This window comes from Cervus canadensis, chromosome X (genome assembly GCF_019320065.1).
Source record: "Cervus canadensis isolate Bull #8, Minnesota chromosome X, ASM1932006v1, whole genome shotgun sequence".
Lineage (NCBI taxonomy): Eukaryota > Metazoa > Chordata > Mammalia > Artiodactyla > Cervidae > Cervus > Cervus canadensis.
In genome coordinates, this window is record NC_057419.1 from 73,331,187 (window position 1) to 73,338,209 (window position 7,023).

The 7,023-nt window shown below is 37.6% G+C and overlaps 1 long non-coding RNA gene across 1 annotated transcript; it reads left to right on the forward strand.

Annotated features, from left to right (window-relative positions):
* The first annotated feature begins 2,365 nt into the window (after window positions 1-2,365).
* LOC122435889 lies at window positions 2,366-6,455 on the forward strand. The gene is made up of 4 exons (XR_006267724.1): window positions 2,366-2,391; window positions 2,495-2,610; window positions 3,096-3,189; window positions 6,348-6,455. It is a non-coding gene; the product is annotated as an uncharacterized LOC122435889 (long non-coding RNA).
* The last annotated feature ends 568 nt before the right edge of the window (window positions 6,456-7,023 follow it).

Consider the following 7,023-nt stretch of genomic DNA (forward strand, 5'->3'; position numbering starts at 1 on the left):
TCCAAAAGACTGTTCTATACATCTGTGTCTCTTTTGCTGTCTCACATATAGGGTTATCATTACCATCTTTCTAAATTCCATATATATGCATTAGTATACTGTATTGGTGTTTTTCTTTCTGAATTACTTCACTCTGTATAATAGGCTCCAGTTTCATCTACCTCATTAGAACTGATTCAAATGTATTCTTTTTAATGGCTGAGTAATATTCCATGGTGTATATGTACCACAGCTTTCTTATCCATTCATCTGCTGATGGACATCTAGGTTGCTTCCATGTCTTGGCTATTATAAGTGCTGCAGTGAACATTGGGGTACACATGTCTCTTTCAGTTCTGGTTTCCTCGGTGTGTATGCCCAGCAGTGGAATTGCTGGGTCATATGGCAGTTCTCTGTCCAGGTTTTTAAGGAATATCCACACTGTTCTCCACAGTGGCTGTACTAGTTTGCATTCCCACCAACAATTTTAGAGGGTTCCCTTTTCTCCACACCCTCTCCAGCATTTATTGTTTGTAGACTTTAGGATAGCAGCCATTCTGACCATTGTGAGATGGTACGTCATTGTGGTTTTGATTTGCATTTCTCTGATAATGAGTGATGTTGAGCATCTTTTCATGTGTTTGTTAGTCATCTGTATGTCTTCTTTTACTATTGTATCAACTCTTTATGTTCTAATGTTTTAGTCAGTTTGCAATGCCTACTGATACATAGTCATGATTATCAACATACCCACAAAATAATCTTGAGTATTTTCTAGTGTTTATATGCCTCAATACCTATTTTTGTCTACTCCAGTTTATTTCAACTTCTAAGAATACTGTTAAATATTTAGTGATAATTTTTATATTTGTAACATATATGAGAATATACTCAAGACTTCAGCAGGTATAACAAATTTAACCTGACAGAAAATGGAATAAGTGTTTGTATAAAATAAAAAATTATTGTGATCATAATATGTGAGAAGTGGAAAAAAACTATGACAAGTCCTTATGCATTTCTATATTAATAATTCAGAAAACAAATATTTTTCTAGAAAAACTTTGGATTTTACTTTGCAAACAAGAAGAAAAGATGAATTCAACCAGGATAATCATTGAAAGAACAAACTGAACAAAGTAGGAAATACTCACAAGACCTTTGTCAATAAAAATTCCTCCCAAATATTTATTTAGTTTCATATTTGTTGTTTGCTATTAGCACTACCCTGTCCCCAAATTTGCGATTCTCCTTTTAGGAACCACTCACCATTAATTTCATTCTAAGTTATTTTAGTGGAGTTCACCCTTCCCCACACACTAAGGGTAAGAATGCAAAGGCTCCATTGATCAATCCTTTATCCCCCTTCCCAAAATATTTGAAGTTGAGGTGAGCACATAGCCCCTCTGGAGTCAGTGTGAGGAGGTTTTTTCTTGAGATTTCTGAAGAGATGAGGTCTTCTTCTGCTCCCTTTGCTAAAGTCAGGCCACATAGGCTAGAGCAGAGTTTCTCATACTTCCTCTGTATTAGAATTGTCAAGGTAGCTTTGAAAATTTTTGTTTCCCAGTTCCTCCCTCATTTCAAAGTGATAACAGTCTCTGGTTGTAAAACCAGTGCTTCAGGTGTTTTCAAAGAATCACCTGGGGATTCCATTTAGTGGAAAATTTAGAAAACCAGGGATCCAGGGAAGAGTGTTCTGAAACTTGGGCAGACATTCAGTCCCTGGCAGGTTTGTTAAATTGGCTTGGTTGGCCGAATCTCACCCTGTGAATTTGTTTAGGTAGGTTTTCTCTAGGTTAGATTGAGAATTTGCATCTCCACCCACCGTTCAGCTGAGGCTGATCAAGGATCACAGTTTGAGAATAACTGCTCTATGGCAAGATTTGGGTATGCCATTGAGAAGGGTGCTCTACTTTTGAAAGGAGAGGAGTATGAAAAAAATATATTTTTAGGCTAGAATTTTCAGGTTACAGATCCCTACTGGTTTGTCTGATTGGGTGGAACCCCTGAGAATATGCTTTTTAAGAAGATTCCAGGCCATGGCACTGATGGTTTCAGGATCACCTCTTGAGAACTACTGCTCTTGCCCAACATCTTGAGCTGCAATTTGCTTAATATAACTAATAAGAACTATGTTATATGCCAAGAGTTATACTAAGGATTTGTGTCTGGTATCTCATTTCAGTTCACTTACATGGAGAACGTTGAAGTATCTCATCACCAAAAATATAGTGGCGATCAGAATTAAACTACCTTTTGAAGCCTCCAGGCCAAGAGGTGGCAGAACTCAGATTGGAACCTAGAAAAGCAGGACCCCAAATCTGTGCTCTTAAGCACAAGGAGGCGGAGGTTTCACACCAGATGAAGGTGCCTACCCCGTGTCCTTCTTGGCAGGTAGACTCTTTCTTGATGGTAAGTCGCAGGTCACAGCAGTGTGTAGTCTACTGCTTTGTGGTTTCCCTAGGCCCACTTCCTCACCTCTTAGAGAGGACGTATCTACCCATATTGCCTATAGGTAAAGGTGGTATGAGTGAAGATGTTGGGGGCCAAACATATCCCTGAAAACCTGCATTGAACTGGATGATGAAAGCAGCAGTTTTTCTTCCATGAGAATTTGTTGGAGATGCCAAGGTCTGAATCCATACCTCCCAAGTACCCCTATATTTAAAGTGAGTGGCGGGTGGTCTTGCAAAAGAACTGGACCAAAACTGGTTCTGCAGGCATTAACCTGTCACTCGACTAAGCAGTATAAAAGAGTTGAGATGAAAGATGGTGCAAAGACTTGCCACCCTGACGAGGCATTTTCTCCACACGCATCAGAGGAGAAAGATTGCTTTCCCAATGTTTCAGGCCAAGTGCAGGGGACCTCAGAAATTTTGCCCCCATCCAGGCCAGCTCAGCAGTAAACTCATTACAGACATGGTGAGTGGTCTTCAAACCTCTAAAAGAAAAGAGGCTCCCCAAGAAAGTCTGCTCCTCCCAAGATAGCTGTTTGGTTGCTTGGTCTAAGATATGACCAGAGATGATCTATTGTTAAAAGTATTCTCTGAAAATAACAAGGCAAAAGAAAGCTGAAGTAACTAACAGTTGTGGCTCTTTCTGCATGCACACTTTAGGCTCCCAGAATGATGGGACAAAGTGATACTGGATGCTCTGGAGGCTCTGAAACTTCAGTGGTCAACAGAGGATCCTCTTGTGTCAAAAAGCACAGTAAGTGTTACCCACATGCAGTCATGGAGGCTCTCAAGTGTTAGCATCCAATATACTCACCAGGGAGGTTGTTCAAACTTAGCTGCTGGACACCTCCTCTGTCCCCAGAGTTTCTGACTTAGTCCATGTGGAGTGGTGTCTGGGATTTTGTATTTCTAACAAGTAGCATAGGTGATGGTGCTGTGGTTTGGGGAACCACTGATTTAACATCTAGGGCTACTATTTGCAAGAAGGTATTCTGAGAATTAAGCCAACAAGGATAAATTGGGACCCTAGATATTCTTGATGGTATGGTCTGAGTGCCCACTGTCAAGAATGTCAGAATAGCAGGAATCTTACCATTTTTCTTTTAATTTAAATGAAATAAAATAATTCAATTTCAATGAAAGCATCCAAAGCAAAGTAGAATTTTAAATGATAACTAGTTTAAATGTGTATATTCATTTAGCTAAATTAAATTTGTCATTTAGTTAATAAATTGATCTTATAACCAAAAGAATACCCCCCAAATCTGTAATGAGTTGCAATTACATAGTCCCTTAGGAACTGCTGTAATTTTGTTTCGTAAAAAAAAAAATGTTGGAAATACTGCAGACTACTGCAAAATTAAGTTTCAAAATTTTGCAGAAGAGAAATGACTTTGCCTATTCAAAATGATTCTTACTGAATCATATAATTAATTCCTCAAGGCCAATATTTATCAGTGATACATTAATTTGCAAGGAAGAGTTAAAGTAAATTGATTTAATTAAAGTACTATATTTGAAGGCTAAAATATTTAAAGATCTTTAAAATATGAACTAGCATTTGAATACTAAGTTAAAATAGACTCATATTTACATAATATGTTGAACATTTTATCATGGTGAAATTCTTTCTGAATGTATGTAGTGTTCAAAATAATGGTTTTCATCTTCATATTCTGAAATAATGGACACAGCATTATTCTTAAAACCATTTTTGGTATACCTTTATATTTGGTCAATGGTTTTAGGAAACTATAACTTTGCAATGTAGGCCTTTGCAAATTGACCATTTGTTTAATGATTCATTTGGAAAATTCACTTTAGGTAGGTTGGTTTTTAGTAAATTGAGCTAAAGATGGACTCTTGGACATCATTAGCTTTAGCTGCTCAGAATTATTCCTGTTGTTTTGGAGAACTGCATTGCAGCTTTCCTTTGGAGAATTGCCCTTCCTACAACTGGAATTGATGAAGTTCATGTGAAATTAATTCTTTCCTCAGCTACACTGAGTTTGTATAAACTAAGGTAATAAAAGTGTATGATATTCAAGTAAGCAATGAATGGATTGACATTGACTTCATTGATTAAAAAGCTCTTTAAAAAAAAAGTTGGAATTCTGACTCTAGTAATATAGTAGAAAAATCTCTTCCAAATCTATTGCTTTACTCTTTCAGAACATGGATTCTTCTTTGCTACTGACCTGTTCTATAGTCATTCCAGTGCTTTCAGGGAAGTCATAGTGACGTCGCTTCATTTTCCCACCAGTGATGTGTGCAAACATGCGTAATTTTAGTGAAGATAATCCCATCCTCAGCTCCACTGTGGTTACATAAACCAAACTGGTCAAAACAAGCGCATGCTCTTGTTGGCTTTGTTGATATATAACCTTGTTTTCTTTGGAATCCTAACTCTATAATTACAGTCCCTAAAATCTTCCTGCAGTACAGGAGCCTTGGGTTCAATCCTTGGATCAGGAAGATCCCCTGGAGAAGGAAATGGCAACCAACTCCAGTATTCTTGCCTGGAGAATTCCATGGATGCAGGAGCCTGGTGGGCTATAGTCCATGGAGTTGTTGGGCCAGGCAGAATTTAGTGACTAAATGACAACAAAACCTTGTTTTCTTTGGAATCCTAACTATAATTACAGTCACTAAAATCCCCCTGTAATGCAGGAGATGCAGGTTGGATCCCTAGTTTGGGAAGATTCCCCTGGACAAAGAAATGGAAACCCACCTCAGTATTCTTGCATGGGAAATTCCATGGATGCAGGAGCCTGGTGGGCTACAGTCCATGGGGCTGCAAAGAGTCAGACATAACTTAGCAACTAAACAGCAGTAAAACCTTGTTTTCTTTGGAATCCTAACTCTGTAATTTACAGTCACTATATGAAAACTAAACCAGCGGTCTGACTTTCTGCTGGCAGGTTGATACCCTACCACTGCTCTCATCAGTGATACTTCTGCTGCTGTTTTTCTCATGTGGCATAATGAAACAAATACGGGGTCAAGGTACCCTGGCATGATGCCTTTGGACAAAGATTTGGCCAGATCTTTGTTCCGTGCTCTAGGTGACTAGGGGATGTAGGCAAGATCCCTTCCAACAACCAATTAGCAATTCATTTGTGTGTGTTGGTTAAAAAATATTTTAGGGGGACTTCCCTGGTGGTCAAGTGGCTTAGACTCCATATTCTCAATGCAGTGGGCCCAGATGTGATTCCTGGTCAGGGAACTAGATCCTACATGCCACAACTAAGAGTTCACATGGGGCAACTAAAACATGGCACAGCCAAGTAAATAAATGTAAAATATATATATATATATATATATATATATTTGGACATATTCTGAACCCAGCAGAAACGTGGAACTAATAAAATGCTATATTTGATACACTGTTATTTGTGTTTTCTATTTTATATACATAACAATTTTGACTGATAAAATCTTTAATATCAATAAAACTAATTTGAATCACTTATGTGGTTTTGTGACTATATAATCACAAACTACTATTTACATTAGCAAATTCTATTTTATGTAAAACTGAATGTTACAAGTGATAAAAAAGTTAATATATTGGATTTAATAAAATTAAAATATTTCAAAGATACCATCAAAAAGTGGAAACAAAATTCACAGACTGGAAGACAATACTGGCCATAATCCACACTTTTAATTTGTTTTTTCCATTCATTAAAGGTATGTTAACCTGGGTTGTTATGGACTGAATTGTATCCCCACAAAATTCACATGTTGAAGACCTCACCTTCAAGGTGACTGTATTTGGAGACAGGGCTTTTAAGGAGATCATTAAGGTTAAATGAGATCATAAGGGTGGGGCCATGATCTGATAGGATCATTGTCCTTAAAAGATGATGAGATGCCAAAGATCTTTCTCTCTCCACATGTGCACAGAGGAAATTTCATGTGAAAACATAGTGAGAAGGAAGAAGTCTGCAAGCCAGGAAGAGATGCTTGACCAGAGACCAACCCTGCTGGCTCCTGGATTTTGGACTTTCAGCCTCCAGAACTGTGAGAAAATACATTTCTCTAATTTACCCTGTCTGTCCTATTTTGTTATGGCAGCCTGAGCAAACTATGCATGGGACAGTGCTTGATATCAGATGATAAAAATCAAAAGTCATCAATAGCCCACCCCAACACTAGACAATCTGTAAATGAATGTTTTAAATTCTTGTGAATTTTTCCTGCTAATCATAGACTTTTTGCTCCATCATGCTAGTACTTTCATAGTAAAGGCCATTTTTACTCCTCTGCCTTACTAAGATATTGACATCTGCTCTCCTCCACTGATCTTACCATTAATCCACCCAGGTAAACCAAACACATTTCTCACACTGTAGTTTTAGTCATCCATTTTAAATGAAAATCTGATTGCATCAATACACTGTTTCCAAGTTATAGACCAGTTTAGATTTATTATCTGCTTTTCTCAACTCTCTAAATATATCTGCACCATTGCCTTATGGAGCTTATCTTTATTAAATGAAACAAGTACAGAATTCAAATGAACAATTGTTAATGCTATAAGGAGTGGTGCTAAGATATGCAGAATAAATCAGAATAGCTA